The sequence below is a fragment of the Vipera ursinii genome (assembly GCF_947247035.1).
Source record: "Vipera ursinii genome assembly, chromosome: 1".
Taxonomy (NCBI): domain Eukaryota; kingdom Metazoa; phylum Chordata; class Lepidosauria; order Squamata; family Viperidae; genus Vipera; species Vipera ursinii.
Window position 1 is genome coordinate 35,401,789 of NC_139512.1, and position 19,625 is coordinate 35,421,413.

The window sequence follows — 19,625 nt, forward strand, 5'->3', positions numbered from 1 at the left end:
GCTTTGCTGGTTGAAGTCCTAAACAATAATTTCTTGTAGTCTAATGCAGCATTGGAATCCAGGAACATCTAGTTTCTTTCTAAACCCAGCTTTCACATTGTGTGGCCTTTTGCAAACAACCTTCACTTCTAGTGCTTAAGTTATCTTTGGGGAAATGCTTTCAGCGTGCAAGGATAATTACTGGTATGTTTAATTGTGAAGATTGTTCAAAGGAAAAGTTAGCAGTCTGCATTAAAAAAACCCTGCCTTCATGAGAGTTTTAAATATCCTTATGAGAGGTTTAAGGCACCACATACATTAACAAGTTTCTTGATGTATTTCACACATCTTCATGAGTCCAGAAGAACAAATACTCTCCCCTATAATGCAAAGGAGCTGAATGTCATAAAAGTCCACAAAAGTAAAGAATTGTAAATAGTGTTTTAGTGTGTTCCTAAACTTTGCAAGAGAGTGATTTTCCAGCAGTAATAATGAGCACACAAACACATAGATTAGATACTCGGTGGCTCAGTGGGTTAGGACGCTGAGCTTGTCGATCAGAAGATCAGTTTGGTGGGTCGAATCCCGAGTGCCGCGTAACAGAGTGGGTGCCTGTTACTTGTCCCAGCTTCTGCCAACCTAGCAGTTCGAAAGCACATAAAAATGCAAGTAGAAAAATAGGGACCACTGCGGTGGGAAGGTAACAGCATTCTGTGCGCCTTTGGCATCTAGTCATGCCAGCCACATGACCACGGAGACGTCATTGGAAAAACGCTGGCTCTTCAGCTTTGAAACGGAGATGAGCACCGGACCCTAGAGTCGGAAATGACTAGCCCAGTCATGATTATTGTCCCTAAAATCTGGAACCTCAGACTGTTGTCTGGGTTACCTATCCCCAAATCCAGCCCTGACGCTTGCACTCATTAAAAAATGAAATTCTGTTGCCTGCTCTCAAAAGTGTACACATACATAATATGCATATAAACATGCTATATACATACATATGTATATACCTACACCGTTACATATTATATATATGTGTGTGTGTGTGTGTGTGTATTCATCACTGTCCATCTTGAATATATAGCAGAAAGAGAAAACTAGTAGAAGCTAGTAGAAGTAATTCTTGATTTCTGAGATGTTTTCTGGGTTCCTGAACCCATGGCACTGTAATTCCCTTCCTGTCTTCAGGAATGCTGAGAGAGGTTGTCTTTGTTGCCCTTACACTATCACTGTGAAAGAAATCACAAAGAAACTTGAGTGGAGGGTTGGTTAAAGACCAGCTTTCTTTCTTTCCCATTATTCAGTTAGATGACTTGTTCTTCATCGCTTGTTCACTGAAGTTTCAGAAGAAGCCCGGAGAACAGGGACAGAAAAGTAGAACAGAAGGAAAGGGAACAATTTGCTGTGTGAAAATGCCCTCCTTTTAATAGCACATTGCACAACCTTGATACAATATTCATACATGATTTTCTCTATATGGAGAACAATGAATTCGCTTCCTATGATCCATAAATGCACATTTATATATACCATATATAACTGTTCATATTGTTTACTCAACCTTTGAATAAACATCTGAATAGAGAGCCCAGTCATGATTATTGTCCCTAAAATCTGGAACCTCAGACTGTTGTCTGGGTTACCTATCCCCAAATCCAGCCCTGACGCTCATTACAATCCACTTATTCTAAAGTAAGTACATAAAGCACTCCTGAAATAAAGCAAAAACAGGACAGATCATAATATAAGATTTCTGGAAGCTGCTTAAAAACAGATGAAGTCTTTTATGAAGAACTAGGGTCTTTTGTTTTAAAGAGATCCCAAGTAAACAACAATAAAAGTTGAAAAATAGCAACCCAGGCAGGGATAATTATCTCAGCCAAATCCATAGACCATGAATTAAACATCATAATGATAAAACATTGAATTATTGTGGAAATTGTCATTTGATTTATTTGGTATTTTCAGATTTTTCTTTTAGATGAGTTGCCAGAGAAAGAACGTAGTTAAACAACAAGCTTCAGTTAATTTTGTTTTATTGCCCTTTGTTTTAATTTCCCCAAAAATTAATAGATTAAAGGAATACAGCCGACCAGAGTTACCTGCCTGATGTTGCAAAAAACAATGAGTGATTACAGCTGGTATAATACTAAACACAGGAAATGAAGAATTGACCTGTTGTGATTATGTTAGGAAGGGGTCTTCAAATTTTACCCTTATGACTTGTGGACAACTCCCAGAATTACTCAGCCAGCATGCCTGGCTGAGGAATTCTGGGAGTTGAAGTCCACAAGTCATAAAAGGGCTAAGTTTGAAGACCCCTGATGTTAGGGATGCTATAGGTCAGACATGTCAAACTTGCAATGTCATGTGATGTCGTGAAACATATCAGGATGGTTTTGCCATTGCTGGCAATGGGGTGGGCATGATGCATCTGGTCCGTGGGCCAACAGTTTGACACCCCTGCTATAGGTTAAAAGGGCTAGCTAAATGGCGTGCATGAGCAAACATTTGGGATCTGGGTCATCTTTTGAGAATCTACAAAATGGCTGAAATATAGTGGTTTCCCTGCTCATGATCCATTCATCAGAAGTGCCTGTTAGCCTTAAGTTGTTCAAGGACTATCTTTACTTTTGGTTCTTAGTAGCAATTTTTGTTTTATTTATTAATTTATTAAATTTATATGCTGCCTGTCTCTCAGTTTGAGGCAACTCTGGGTGGCTATTTCTTTGCAATAATTATTTACAATTAGATAGCCATATCCAGTCTCTGTTGTCTCCTCTTGCCTGATGGATTAAATATTGAAAAAAGGACCCAGAGTAAAAACCCCATTTTTTACTAGACATGTAATTTTTCCTGCTCCTGACAAAGATCACCTTGTCATGTGCATAGATTAGTGTGTCCGCTAAATACAAATTGACTTCTGTGTTTTTATTTCCTTGTTTGAGGTAAAAATGGGATAATCATGTTGACTGGCATTCTCTATGTAGGCTATCCATCTCTGTATCTGGCAGTCAGTTTATTCTTTCATCTTCAGTTTTTCATAGATCTGGTAGATATCTGTTGTATAGTGGTCACCAATTTCTTCATGAGTTTTTGGATCGTCCCTCTCAAGATTCCTTCAAGGGTCTTGCCCAAGCTGTGCTAGACATAACCATTTTTCAGCAGTGAAATACTGTTTAAGATGCACTAACCATCATCCCTCTTTCTGAAAACTTACCTCAAATTTTTAACAGCTGACATTATATAAATCCAATTTGTAGCTAGGACACATCCATGAACTATTTCCCCAAAGTTCTTTCTTCTTCCATCAAGTCCTTTTTGAAATCTTTTTCCAACTCAGCAGCAGCTTTTTGTTTATCTTACAGGAACATTGCCTCTGAGAAAATTGTAAGAAACTGCTATCCATCTCTCCAGTGTTAAGAATCTATTTATCAGGTAATGAGAACAGCATATCTGTTTGGGTGCCTGAGTGCCACTCAGACAGAGTTATAGAGAGGCATGAACTCCTGCAAACTATAATAATCCTCTTTTCTTCATCTCTGAGCAATTACAATAGCAGCAGAAATCACATATTTTATAAGATTGGATCTCATCTGCTCCTCACACTCTAATAAGGTAAGCACACTTAGGGTTGTTTCCTTGTAACAATGTCTTCTGAAGGGAATTAGGAGGCAAGCTTTCCATTGCAGTGCCTGTTCTCTGGAATGATCTTCACCTAAAATACAATTATTAACCTGATCCTGGTAGACTTCAGAAAGCCAGTACAAACTAGGAGTTTTCCCTTTGGCTTTAGGACAGGAGTGAAACTTGCTCTGTTGAGAGGGAATGTGATTTCCTGCTTGCCTTTTAACGATTTTGGATTTTAGTTATATTTGTTTATTTTTAGTGGGTTTTTTATGTATGCCAAGCAAAATCACAATGTTTGAATTGTGTGGCCTTATAAATTTAATTAATTAAATAAATAAATAAAGTTAGGATGAAAGAGGGGCACAAATATTTAACACTAATTATGGAAAGTTTGAACACATAGTAATACATTTGGAATTAGTTAATAACCTGTCACTGTTTATATGATTTTCAAACCATATTTTGCACAACATTTTGGACTGGGTTACCTAGGTAACTTGCTGTTATGTTCTGAAGATTCTCTATGCTGGTTTGACTGTGCTACAGCAACCACGTTAAAATAGTGTGCATACTAATCTGCAATTGTGTGCAAATAAGTTCATGTTTTATAATATAAATTGGATTTCAATGTTCCTCTTCACATCTCCATCCTACATCCTGAGCATTTTGGGCTCCAATATCCTATACTAGCCATAACATGTAAGACTATGTGTTAAATAGCGGGTTCTTTGGCGCAGGAATGAAGACGCTGAACTGAGTACAGGGTAACTCATTGTTTATTTCTTGCTGGAACTGTACTGGGGAAATGCCTGCAACTAGCCACAATATATAGTCTAGCCCCTAGGCGGCAGCCAATAGGTTTGAATCAACCATTGCTGCCTGGAGATAGCCAATTGCAGCACAGGAGACTTGTAGTCTGGGTTGCTGGAGAGCCATTAGCTGCTCTAGCAACCCATGTGGTATTTCACAAGAGCCCAGTACATAACACTATGGATATTTGAATGAAAATTGAAGGCTGGAAGGAAACCTCCTTTCCTGAATTATTAAATTCATATTCAACAAAAATAGACTGTGTATAATAATAATTAATAATAATAATTTAATTTCTATACTGCCCTTCTCCCGAAGGACTCAGGGCGGTGTACAGGGCAATAAATACAATAAAAAATACAATGTACAAAAGTTAAGAAAGAATTAAATAATGTAGCCCAATTACAATAAAAATTAATAAAATTAATATTAAAATACCCCACACCCATCAGACCAGGCCGGCTTGTTCAAATAAGTAAGTTTTTAGGTCACGGCGGAAGGAGCGAAGGTCAGGAGCCATCCAGAGCTCAAACGGTAAACGGTTCCAAAGGTCTGGCACGCCCACAGAGAACGCCCTCCCCCTGGGGGTTGCCAGTCGACACTCTTTGACCGACGGCACCCTGAGGAGGCCCTCTCTGTGGGAGCGCACTGGATGAAGGGAAGTTGATGCCGGCAGCAGGTGCTCCTGTAGGTAGTCCGGACCCATGCCATTTAGGGCTTTATAGGTCATTACCAGCACCTTGAATCTCATGTGAATATTTCTTCTTGCCAGAACTGTTGCTATATCAAGTTTATAACCACTAGGATAGCCAGATACCTGCATTTCTTCCTTCCTTCCTTCCTTCCTTCCTTCCTTCCTTCCTTCCTCCTTCCTTCCTTCCTTCCTTCCTTCCTCCTTCCTTCCTTCCTTCCTTCCTTTCTCTTTCTTTCTCTTTCTTTCTTTCTTTCTTTCTTTCTTTCTTTCTTTCTTTCTTTCTTTCTTTCTTTCTTTCTTTCTTTCTTTCCCAAAAAGATTTTAATTCTTTCCTTAAATAGATTTTAATTACATTCCTTCCTTAAGAGCCATGATGGTGCAGTGGGTAAAATGTAGCATTGCAGACTAACTCACTGCTCACTCCAGGAGTTCGATTCTGAATGGCTCAAGGTTGACTCAGCCTTCCATCCTTCCAAGGTTGGTAAAATGAGGACCCAGATTGTTGGTGGCAATATGCTGACTCTATAAAGAATTTAGCGAGGGCTGTAAGGCACTATGAACCTGTATATAAGTCTAAGTGCTATTGCTATTGCTACTAAGCAGCCCAAAAATACATTCTAGGAAGCAATGATCTGCCCTATACTATACTAGTCATAACATGCCGGCATCAAACGCCCTTCGCCCAGTGCGCTCCCACAGGGAGGGTCTGCTTAGGGTGCCGCCGGTGAGAGATTGCCGGCGGGTGACACCCAGGGATAGGGCCTTCTCGGTGGGAGCGCCTGCCCTCTGGAACCAGCTGCCGGTGGAGCTGAGGACTGCCCCCGACCTCCGATCATTCCGCCGGGGCCTGAAGACCTGGCTCTTTGAGCTCTCAGGCCCAGGCTGAGGAGAAATTTTTAATTGGGGTTTTAATGTATACAGGGTTAATTTAATATTTTTTAATTTGGTTTTTTAACTTTTATATGGTGGATTTTTTAACTCCCTGTAAACCGCCCTGAGTCCTCAGGGAATAGGGCGGTATATAAATGTAATTAATAATAATAATAATAATAATAATAATAATAATAATAATAATAATAATAATAATAATAATAATAATAATAATTTAGACAGCTCACTGCTAGTTACTTAAACTTTCTTAGCTATACTGCAGCCCCCTGAATCAAACTTACCCTTCTTCCTTGAAATATTCCCACAATATCTACACTTGCCACTTATTATAGGCAAAAGGAATAGGGCTACCACACCTGGCTAGAAAGCCCTAGTTACAGAATTCTGCTGTTACTGTATGAAAAGGAGCACAATATGATTGTTGCTATTTTCAATGTGAATGTGGTGTACAATCCAACTTGCATAAAAATTGACTTATGTAATGGTTCCTGGAAGAAAACTCTTGTGTATCCTAGGGACTGCCTGTATTTTAGCATTTGCTCGCAGGCCAAATGCTGTTCCCCATTCTCCTACCATTTCTGTAACACATCCCATAATGTCAAATAACACATAATTTAAAAAAAATGAAATTCCTCCTCTGTGAGAGTCCAAACTCTCTCCCAGTGTTCATTTATGAACCAATAGGGTCACTCTAAGGAATTTCAAGAGGGCAACTCTGTTACCCAAGGACAGAATTTAATTTTAGACCAGGGAGCAAGATGATTCAATAGCTGTTCCAAGAGGCTCGAACTGGGAAGTTTTGTAATCTTGTCCTTAGAAAACAACAACAACAACACCAGAACAAAAAACAACCCTCCCCCCAAAAAAACCTGGCAATTATCTTCAGCACAAAAGATCATTATGTACATCGAGCAGAAAGATTTACAGAAGAATTGTAAATGAGTTGGCAAAATGTTTACAGTCCCCCCCTCATAATCAGGACCCTGTTTTCTTATTGCTCCAAGTCATAGGAAAGTGCTTTCCCTCAGCAGTAAGTGGGTTAGGATTAGGGTTACATGGGGAGACATGAGATGAGATTTTCATGCGTATCCTTATGATGAAAGAGAAAATATTCCATTCCAAGAGCTTCAGACATAAAAAGACAGGCTAAACTTAATCTGTCTGCAAACTTAACCTGGCAAACTAGATAGTGGATGGAGACTATCAAAGAATAAACAAAATTAAAATCTTGAATGAACAATCAGGAGTGAGAAGGCTTTCCTCTTTTAAGTGAACCTTTGAAAGGAGGAAGAACTAACCTCATTTTGTCTTCATTGTGTTGTCTTTTTATGCAAAAAGATAACAAAGTATCTGTTACCCATTGGCTCAGAGTCAGGTCAATGGGATCTGGAGCTGATGAAATATATAAGTATTTGCAACTAGTTTAAATTAGGGTATGAATTAGAGTATAGAGTTTTGCTTTATAAAAAAAAATAGTTGAACTGCCATAGTTATTTTATGCTGTATTTTTTTTCCAACATTGCTGCTATCTGTATGCTCCTGGCTAGGGGAACAACCATTAAGATAAACCCTGCAGATGTCTTTGCTTCCTGGCCTTCAGCTCTGGCTTAGTACCTGAGCCTTGATATCCATAATAAGGCATAAATTTTTTTACTGAAATTGGGTCTCTCGTTCTGAAATGATTTTGATTATAGTGTGCATTTCCCTGCTTGGTTAAGTTACAGGAAAGGAAGGAAAACAAAGGAAGGAGGGTTGTCATTTTAGTCCTGCTGAAGAAACTGATGGTGAGAAGCACTTACTCTGGAAGCAAGTGGATGCTGACAGGGTCCTCCAAGCAGGTCTATGCCCAGGAGTTGATAGATGATGCAAACTAGGGTGCAATCTAAAATGTAGTGGGTCTGACGCAAGGAAGAGACGCCAGCCGGTGTGTGAGTTCAGCTCTTTATTTGGAGGGGGTAGTGAACTGGGGACTGAGGGTTACCTGGCCTCCTTAAATACCTGGCCAGGTAAGCGGACAGCCAATGAGGTTGGCCCTAGGTTTCCCGCCGAAAACCGTCCAGGCCAACGCCCCCTGGTGGCTGTTGCTATGCAGATGCCTGCATACATAACACAATCCTAGTACCTTGTAAATCCCATTACAATTCTCATTTATGATCTCCCAGAGATCTAGAAAGACTTACATTTTAAGTTCCTGGGTATAACATGTATTTTGTAACAACAACCAATGAAAATAATAGCAACTTCCCATAAGTAAGAGACGATTCCATTTGATTTAAATTTAAAAGCATACGTCCAAATTTGAGGCCTTTTTTGAGCTTATGCCCTGGGCCAAATAGATATCTACTGATTCTGTGCCAAATTCTTAAAATAATTTTAACTCTGGTGTGTTCAGACTAAATGCCTTTTAGGTCTTAATTACTATCTGTTTTTGATAACTTGGAGTCAGTTTCTCTGAAAGCCTGCCTGAACATGGCAAGAAAAACACTAAGATACTTGAAGAGTGTGAAGTTTAAGAAGATAATTTACAATGTTCCCTTTTTCTGGCAGCACATGCCCATGTGCACTTCCACGGCTGGCAAAAGGACAGTGAATGAATCATTCCCCTCATCATTTGATTTCTGTAATAGATAAAAAACATTGATTGCTCAATCTTTCATTTAATAAGGGTAAAAAAAAAACCATGATCATAGCATGACTCAACATTAGGTCTATTTTACAGCAAGGGCCTATTATGTCTGCACCAACTTCTGAAGCTACAGCATTCCAGCAAACAGTAGGATATAGATGTTTGGTTTATTCTTAAGAGCGAAGCAGAAAAATATAGGCATGCACTATTCCGTAATGAAAATGTGCAGCCAAAGTTTGATTATATTTTTTCCCCAAAAGGGAAACCAATTTCTTAGCTCTAGTCTAGACTAAGCCAGGTAAAAACTGTAGAAGCATTTGATGTTACAGGGCCAAAAGAAAAGAGTTATAATTCACTGATAACGTACATGCTCTCTTACAAAATTTCTTAACCCTGCTTAACAATGCTTTTCTTCTCCAGGAAGACATAAAAAAATACCTCCTACAGGCAGAGGAACTATTGCCTTACTTTACATGCAATGCCAAGTGTATATATGGTCACAATGAAGAGAATCTATTTTAAATGTCCTATTTATACAAATGCAACCTAATAACTTGCTTTAAAATATTTCTTTCTGTTTAGACCTTACAAGCCTAAAGTGTATTCTGGTGTTCCCATTCCTCTGAGGAGAGAAGTCCAATAATTGTTCCTAGATTTTAAGATTTAGATGCCGGATTGAGAACTTGCTAGACTGTAGTCAGGTTTTGTACATGGAATTTCTTTTGGTTTGAGAGGTGTTAGATATTTTTCTTCTCTCTAAAATAACCTTCCCCAATTTGGACATTCTGGAATTTGTATTCTCAAAACAGCTGGACAACCTCAAACTAGAAGAGGCTGATCTAAAGTGATCCAGAAGCCTTGGGTGAATATTTAAAAGTCCAATCTGTAAGATTATTGTCATTTTATATGTCCATAGGAGAAGTAGCTTTTTCTTTCTGAACGCTTTCTGAATTGCTTTCTCAGAATAATTTTAATTTAATTCCTACAATATGGGCTTCAGTCCCCTCTTTCCAAGAAAAAGCAAGATTGTAGATGTGATTTTTCGTTTGTATACTTTGTTTTCTGTTTATTTTGTCACATTGTGGGTTGAGGTGTAGACCCAATGTAATGTTTTGGGATTGTTTTGCTGATGCTTTTTTACTGACCAGTCCGAAAGGTATGCAGTTCTTTGTCCTCTCATCTCAGCCACATTACTGATTGGTTTATATAAGCTGCTGGAACGAGGTAGTATTTTCTTGAGCTTGTTTTTGAAATAGCACAATTTATTACTTTGTACTTTTTTTTAGTTTTTATTCTAGTGTGAGGCAAACATCTGGGAACAGACTTTTTCTTTCTTTTAATTTTTGTATGAGTACGCAAAGCACAAAAATTGTGAAATCTACAATAAAATGTCTTTTAATAGCAAATGCAGATGCTAAAGAGGTGATTTATTTCTAAGTAACAGCTCCAATAAGGATAGGAAAATAATATTTCCAATATATATTTAATTAATAAGACACTGGATGGCATCCCAGCAGAACAGGCAGTAGGAGAATTCCCCAGCCTTCTGCAGGCTCTGGCATGCCTTCAGTATAGACCTGCTCAGGAGAATTGTGATACAAAAGTGTTGTATTATCGATGAAATCCTATGGCTAATAGGATCAGACAAAGTAGAACTTTTCAATAACAGCCCTCCAATTGTAGAATTCTTTACTCTCTTTAAAGGCTATTAGACTTTTAATGTTGCTCTGTTCTTACAGCACCTCTGAAATGTTACCGTCCTTATTCCTGAGGATTATGTAATCTTCCTTCTCTCAGTCCAAAAGAAGATCTCCAGGGATGCAGAGGCACTAGAAGTACTGGTGTTCATTTCTAAAGGGGAGAGAGCCAACAGGTGGACCAGCTTTGAGAATCACCTGTCTTTGTATTTCTCTGAGTCAGAAGCTCATGAAAACCTTTGCCATGTTAGCAAATGAATAGACTCAATAAGGAGCATGTTTTAGAAAGGTCAGGGGACAGAACAAAATTAAAAGAGTGGCACATCATTGTCAACTCCAATACAAAAATCACCATAGCTTTTTAAAAGAAATATCATTTTATCTACCTGAAAGAAGGAGGAAGAAAAGGAAAAATACAAATAAAGGAAACAGAGAAAAAAAAACAGAAAAAATATGGTGAGACTTCTGAAAGTCACTTCAGCTTTTGATACACCAATAAACACTTTCTAAGATGCAAATATTGCCATATTAAGTTGGACTTATATGCAGGTAAATAAACTTAGAGTGTTTCAGTCTAGTCCACCTTATAATTTTAGTACTACACACAGCAAAATTAGTGCTCTGCATTCTCAGTTGAATATGAGAAAGTAAAATATTTGCCTCACGAAACTGCTACAAAAAGTAAAGGAGGAATAAAAAGTCTTTATTTGTTCCTGATATATTTTGGATTTTCCCCTCCAGAAATATTATAAAAACAATACACTGGACAAAAACTACTCTTTCAATATTGTGTTCAATGAATTATTTTTATTATTTGACTGTATACATTCCAGTTACGTATTCAAAGTGCTTGATGTCTTTATCTTATGCATTCCTGAAATGAATCTCAGAAGGGGAATATAGTACATTTTGAAAAGAAAGGTAACTAATTATGGAACATAACCACAAAAATGAAACTAAAATAAATGTTGCTAGTTCCTACCTGTCTAGTCATCACCTGAATTGTGTTATCAAGTGACAGCCTGTACTGTAGTTATCAATGGAGACTATATTAATTTTCTGAATTTATGGTCACAGATCCAAAACCTGTTACACATTGCATAAAATTAAAAAGAAAAAGATACTGGGGAAGTACAGAAAATATCCCCCTCCCCCCAAAAAAACCCCTCAAAGAGTACATTAGGTGATACAATTTCATATGATGCAAAATATCTCTACAGTCTAAATTTGATACCAGAAGCTTCCAAAAGTAAGTAGAGCAGTAGAGCAGAATTTGGCTGGCCTTCTGGAGTTTCCCAGGAGTAAGTTTTCTGGTTGGAGAAATACATTCTTTTCATGTACCTCATGTTCCTTTTTTTTTTCCAGGCACAATTACAGTTTTGCCAACTGACAATCTTCATCTTGTCTTCATTGCAACAAAAGCAGATACTACCAAAGTCATGGCTGGTTAAAATGTTTTGTCCATAAGATCTTCATATAATGTATGGGTAGTAAATACTCTGTATAAAAACCCTTTGACTATTTATTGCTACCTACAAAAACAGGGATATCCATAGGAAGGTGAAAGGGTAAAAAAAATCAAGAAGACAATGTACATAAAAATGAGGCATGGTCTTTATTAGTATGCTTATAGCTGCCATCCTGATATTTTGAAAACCCCTAAAAATATTCCCGCCATATTTTTTTTAATAAATGCTACATATGTAAACACTAATAAGATCCAAGTCTTTAGTATTTGGGGTCAAGACAAGCCAATTTCCACCCAAACTCTAGGAAGAATGAATGAATGCTTAATTATGTTCTGTTAGCCTATAATGTGAAAACAAGAAAGGCAGTTTTTTTTATAAATGGATGTGAAGTTGATTAAACCAGATGGGCTTTCTTGTTTTTATATCAAGAAAAGTAGGGAATGACTAAAACAATGCTTATATGTGGGTGGGTTCATTTGATTTGATTTATGTAGCCACCCAGTGATTCTGGGTTACTTACAATAAAATAGATAAGAACAATAACATACAGAATATCTATGATCAGGGCTTTTTTTCTCATAGAATGCTCAGAACGGAGTTCCGGCACCTTTTTTGGATGGAACCTTGTAGGGTAGGCAAGGCGGGTTGTATGACATGTGTAAGTTCTGGCACCTTTTTGTTTTACAAAAAAAAGCACTGTCTATGATACATGTGAAATAGCTCAAATTTTTCTATTGAAAAGTTCTGAAAGAGGAGAAGAAAGGAATCTTTCAGGAAATTCAAATGTGGAAATGGTGACTTTAATAGAGTGATTCCTTCTAACCCCTCCCAATGGAAATGGTTGTTACGGAATTTGGTTAGAAATATAACAGAAGGCATGAAATGCATCTGGGCAAAAGTTGTTCTTTGATTTACAATATACTCTGGATACTTTTCCAAGACTGAAAACAGTCCTTGGTGTTTCCAGTGTTTGGTAAATTTTTGGTTTTACACTCCAGTGGGAGTTGGTAACCTAGTGTTCCACTAGAAATTTTGTCTCCCTGTGAGGTATATTTCTGGAAAAGGGGTGGAGAATTTATTATTATTACTTGGCTTAGTGTGTGGCCATTCAGAAATGCCAGAGGAATGTCTAGTTTTTCTTCTGGTACAGCTGAGTTTGAAGTTTTTGTTTTTGTTTAATTTGCCCATTATGTGAGCAGAATTCTTTCTGGTTTGTTCTAAATCAGATAAAGGTGTTCTGGAAACGGAAATGATTATGAAAGAAAGCCATACCTGTTGTGATTCAGGGTCAGCCTGTGGGTTCGGCAGTTGGGTCGGACGATTCAGAGGAGGAGGAGGGGGGTGTTGGAGAGGTTGCTGAGGGTGTTGGAGACCTTGCTGATGAGAGCCCTCAGCCAGGCCCCTCCCACCTGGTTACGACGCAGACCCAGCTGTGTGAGCCTGACAGCGTGGATGAAGATGACCCACAGCTGGCCCTGTTCAAGGACGCCCAACGCAGGAGGCAGTCAATCAGGAGTAAACAGAGGAAGGCAATGGGGTACCTCAGAAGGAGGCAGAGAGAAGCCATGCCCTGAAGTATTTAAAAGGGGAATGCGTGGGAGGGCTGGTTTGCTGAAGGCAACCGTTTGAATAGCTCCTGTTTCATGGTTCGTGTTTGCTCTGTTTGCTCTGTTTATGTTTTTATGTTAATAAATTTGGCAGGCTTAGTTCCAGCCTCTTGCCTTCTTGTAAAAGGGGTTGTCCCTGCCTTTTCTGCAGGGCCGGTAGCAGGCTGGTACAGAACAATACCTTTGCTTCCTAGGAGTATGCAGAAGAGGTATAAATCCACCACGACCATTTTATTGACCATGTAAAACAATGCTTTTTCCCAGGAGAAAAGAAAGAAAAAGTCTATACAAGTGAATTGCATCCTTTTCTTATTGATAACTTTTCCTAACAAGCAGAGTTTTGAACACCATCTTTTCAATATTCATTTAGCTAGTTTGTTCAAGACATTGCACAACTCAAAACTCAGGGCTTTTTTCCTCATAGAACGCTCAGAACGGAGTTCCGGCACCTTTTTTGGATAGAACCTTGTAGGGTAGGCAAGGTGGGTTGTATGACATGTGTGAGTTCCGGCACCTTTTTCTTTTACCAAAAAGCACTGTCAAAACTGACTGGGTGGCTCATCCTATAACAAGGAATAAAAACATAATAAAAAACAAGATGGATCCAGTCTCTCAATGCAAAAATATGGACAAAAACATATAACAAGGGATTCCATCCACTTTAGGCCTAGAGTAGATTTTCTCCATATTTTGTTTCTTAAAAAAATCTTTGTTATCCTTCCTTTAATATAAATTCTTATACTGTAAGTTTAAAAAAAAAGAAAAAGAAAAATATTATCTGTACTATATTTTCAAGTAGCTTTATATCATTTTCAATGTATGTGGTTTTATCTGAAAATTCCTTTTTCAGATTTATTTTACCAATAGATGTTTAGGTCCAGATTTTCAACCAATTGTAAGAGGAATGGGAACTGGATGTATAAGTGAAATCACAATGAATATTTCAACAAAAATATGCTCCCTGAAGATATAATTCAGTGCTTTATATAATTTTATACATTGTAGGTTACTCAGTAAAATTCTCTGGGCAGATTACAATATAAAATGCTAAAATGCAATAAATTTGAATATAAATTATGTCATCCTCCTTTTGCCTTCCAGACTTTCTAATAGTGTTAAAAAACCAGATGACAGAACAATCAATGTGACATATCATAAATTTTAAAAGACATGTACAAATATAAAAGTCTTCTCCAGGAAAAATATCAAAAGTATATTAATTAATTGCCAAATGTACTCTTTTTTTTAGCATTTTACAACCAGAGTATGCTTAGTTCAAAGACCTCTTTTGGCCATTTCCATCACACTTTATTTTACAGGGATGCACAGAATAGTACTTTGAAGTTTGTATATAATTTTTTAAAATTCAGGATTTTGATCACAATAGTAAAAACTAATACAATTTAAACTTAAAAAAAGAAAAGTGAATGGAAAGAAAGAATAAAATGTGCAGGAAAAAATAAAATAATTTAATAATTTAATAAAGAAAAAGAAATATATAATGAAGTTTCCAGACGTTCATTACAACAAGTATAGACAAATTTGTAACTCTTCATCCCCTATAAAGTTACAAATGTATCTTTATCCTTTTTCCCTTACCTTCCTATAAGCAATTCTATAAAACATAAAGTGGTGTCAGCAAAACATCAACAAAGGATTGCCAGAACATTAAAAAAGTAAAAGAAAAAGAAAAGAAAAAAGATCTTATTTTAACCCTTGATCAAATAAGCCAACTTTATATTCCTTCCTTTTGCTTCTAACTTTCTCAATCTTTTATTCATTTGAATATTGTCATAGGATTTTATTTCTTGTCAATTCTTCTTTATCCCATTGCACAGACTTCTTCAAGGGTTTACAAAAACTCTTTTGCAGATCCAATAAGAAAACATTTTTCAGGTCATTCACTTGATTTGTCATTTGTATTTCCCTTTTAATTTTTAAAATTTCAGCCAGTTTCTTCAGTTTATCCAGTAAAGCATTGTTTTCTAAATCATTTTCTTGGTGTGTCATTTGTAATTCTACTTTTGGTACTTTCTCTATCTTGTCAGACAAAATTTGCTCCACATCAGTTAGTCTCTTATTAATATCTTTTTGACATTACTGTCAGGGTTGATATTATAGTACTAATTTCTAACTCCATTCTTCAAAGATCATCTTTAATATTTCCAATGCTATGACATTTTGTGTATTTGAGTAGAGGCTTGAATTTTTCCTCTTCTACTTAGAATCTTTAGTCCCTTGTGGTGTTCAGTTTCTAAAATTATAAAGTCACTTATCTATGTTATGAACCTAAGATGGCCAAAATAATCCAGTTTCCTATAAGAAGGTATTTATTTTTAATTCCAAAATCTTATAATAAAATCCAATATTCCAAATTCAGCTAGAACTTTAGTTCATGTATAGGTTTCTTAGATCAAAATCATATCTTTTTTTGCTATTTATTTCAAATTATTTAATTTCTTCAGCTTAAAATTTTTCTTTTGTTCAGAGTTGAAACTAAACTTACACAGTGATTTTTCAAAGTCTCTAATAGTTTAAGATGATTATTGGCAATTTCCAAAAGTGACTAGAAAGTGAAGTTGCAAATTTAGTATCCTTTAAAAGGCTCTGCTGCAGTTGTGAACGTGATAGCTGATTCTTTTGTGTCTTGATGCTTAAACATACAGAAGATCAATGTCTTATGGTCTTGCAAGAAGCAGCCTTATGGAGGACCACATGTGGAAGACATCCCATCTTTTCTTTGTCTGCAAAGGTTCCAAAGGACCAACCTATTCATTGGTTCTTTGATTTTTGCCATGATTTTCAGTTCTTCTTTCACAGAGATTGATTTCAACATGCCTCTCCCAGAAATCCAGTAGTACTTCAAAGTTTGATTTACTTCATGTTTGCAAACATATTTGATTCTGTAAGGGTTGCTTGCCCTTACAACCTTACTTAGATGCGCATTTCAGATTTCATATCTACATGAACTTGTTTACTCATTCACTCTCTCACATATATCACTTCATATCACTCCCACTGTCTTGTGCCACTAACTAAGTTGTGGGTAAGAAAACAAATGAAAACATATTCTTCCTTTTATGACTTAATTCAGATTGCTGATTTCTTGTGCAATTAGTAGTGGAAGACCAGCAACTGGTCCTCATTATCGAGTTATTTAAATGACCTGTTGCTTGGCAAACATTGGGTCACTAGATAGTTTCCTGCTATTTATGGCAAAAGGAAAACCAGCAATTTTTACCCAGTAGATAGCTGCTTGTGCAAACTAATGGAAAAGGGAGTGGGGCTTTGTACAGCTCTACATATGGAATAAGATGTTCTTTTAACTGTCTCAAGCCATTGAGAGTTTCCCAATTTCAAGCCATAATTTTAACTGGTTTAGAAGGTATCTGCTAGAGAATTGGGTATATCATTTCTAAAAGCACTATCATATACAATACATTGTATTTTTCTGAGATCTTTAATGAATTATGTCAATAGCTACAATGCTTAGGATATTGAAAAAAACAGCATCTAGACAATACCATTTCAAAGTTATTGCTGATACCAATTCATTACAAAATTCTAGGAACACAGTATAAGCCCACTGTCTAGAAATCAGAGAATATATTAATGAATACCATTGTAAATATTGCTGGCCAAAAGACATGACTCCAAGCTGTCTTCCAGTTCCAGAATAAATACATAAAATATTTCAGGGAGTAGAGCTCTGTATGTCTTGGCTGCACTCTTGGATGTTGTGTGTAAAACCAATTCACAACTTGAACTTGCACTAGGTAAAGACACTTACACAAGAACCTCGTTTCAAGTGGTAACATTCCAACAAATATTTTGTGTGAAAATTCTGTGAATTTGCCAAACGCCTTTTCCCAAGAATTATTAACCACCAAAGCCTGCAAATACTCCCCCTCTCTTGCCAGAGGTCCCCTCCAAAACTCATAAAACAAGAACTTTAGAAAACTTGTCTAAAAATGGCTTTGCTTTAAAAGTATCTATGCCATGCAGCTGTACATAACACAAAACCAGAAATGGATGGTGGAGGCATGGAGAAAGATGGCAAAGGAGGTCCTGGGTGAGTTGGTATCCTGTCGACTCTCCTGGCACAAAAAATAGTGGTTGCAATGGAACCAGTTTGGTCCCAAACCACACCATGTACCAATAAAACAGAAGTTCAAAATTATGTTAGATGAGATTAAAGCCCTACCTATATATTCAATTAATTGAGGTTTATTCTGCTTCCCAGCACAATATTAAATAGCAATTAAAATGGAAATACATACAGGTAGTTCTTGACTTACGACCACAGTTGTGCCCCAGATTTCTGATGTTAAGCAAGATAGTTGTTAAATGAGTTTTGTCCCCATTTTATGACCTTTCTTGCCATAGTTGTTAGGTGAATTACTGCAGTTAGTAAGACGGTTGCTGAGTGAATGTGGCTTCCCCATTGACTTTGCTTGTCAGTAGGTTGCAAAAGGTGACCACATGACCTTGGCACACTGCAACCATCATAAAAACATGCTGGTTGCCAAATGACTGGATTTTGTTCATGTGACCGTGGGGATGCCCAAATAGTCCTAAATGTAAAAAATAGTCATAAGTCACTTTTTTCAGTGCTGTTGTAACTCTGAATGGTCACTAAATGAAGTAAGTAAGTAGAGGTTGTAGGTTGTAAGTAAAGGACTACCTGTAATCATTTAACAATGAAACACTTAAAAATATGCTAACATTTAATACTCAAATATTTACAACTTCACCACTGTTAACATTAAATAATTGCTAAACAAATGGTTGTAAGTTGAGAACTACAGTACTTGTATCTTCCATTGATGCATATTAAAATTACGGTTGCTTTTTTGGCAACTACAAGACACTGCTGATTCATTATTGGTTTGTACTATTTCAAAATATAAGTACTATTGCCAAAATAAGTATCTTCTATTTTTATAGCAATGTTTTTTATTTATACTTCAAATCTGAAGAACTTTGATTTTAGGTGAAGGTATCCGAAAGACTTGTTCTTGCCAAACCCATATGACATTTCATAAAATTGCTGCCTTGTCTTCAAGGTGGATTTCAGAAAATTTTAACATGTTATGGAAAAGTCATCACTAGCATTTCACTTCTACCACCTGTACTTCTGATCATTGAGTTATAATATATAAACAAAGCAACATTTTATAATTTTTGTCTCATGTGGTCTCATCAGAGCTTTACCAGATAGTTAAACATGCCTCCCTCCCTCCCTCTCCTAGGTCTGGCTCAAGAATAGAATGCATTTCATTTCATTTACAGCTTTAAGTAAATAAAAGCAACTAGTTTACAACCAGCCAAATTGCTCATTTAATACTAGATAAATAGCTTTATTAATACTAGATTGTCTGCAAAAGGAGCATGATAAAAGGAAAAAGCATTAGTTCACAGGAAGGAGGGATGTCAAAAAAGTTGATTGAAGTCCTGCTACTTTATATTTGCATCAAAGCACAGGGTCTATCACATGGTCCCAGCTGCCATCTTGATTTTTTGATTCCCTCCCCCTCCTGCATGTATGACCTTGCAGAAGATAAATTCTGAGTTGATAAAATGAGGTTGACATGAACATTCCTGAACATTTCCTCCCCAGAGTGGAAATTAAAACAGCTCCTAACTGAGGCCAATAGAATAGCATGATGCCTTATTGAGTTCAACTGTTTGGGGCACTGTTGAGAGGACTAATATATTAGTTTAAAATACCAGCACTATTATAAAGAAGGAAAAAATTGAACTTTGAACACAAGTAAATAAGATTAAACACATGGCAGTATTGTAGTGGTCAGACCTGCTAAGAACATGAGGCATCAAAGAAATCAAATTATTGTACCAGAAGATCAAGGAAGCTCTGAGACACCACCACCATCACCTTTTCCAAAGTACTGAAGAGCCAGCAGGACTGATCTTGAAGAAGCCCAGGGCTTTTTTTGTCATAGAAAGCTCAGAACGGAGTTCCGGCACCTTTTTTGGATGGAACCTTATAGGGTAGTCTAGGCGGGTTGTATAACATGTGTGAGTTCCGGCACCTTTTTCTTTTACAAAAAAAGCACTGAAGAAGCCTATGAGGTAAGCTATACAAACTCTATTGGCAATAATGCAATATGACTTTAGTGACTCATGACACAGCATCTCCTTCTCTTTCTCACTCTTTTTGTCAAGACATTTTCAGCATGAATCAATTAAAGTATTAAT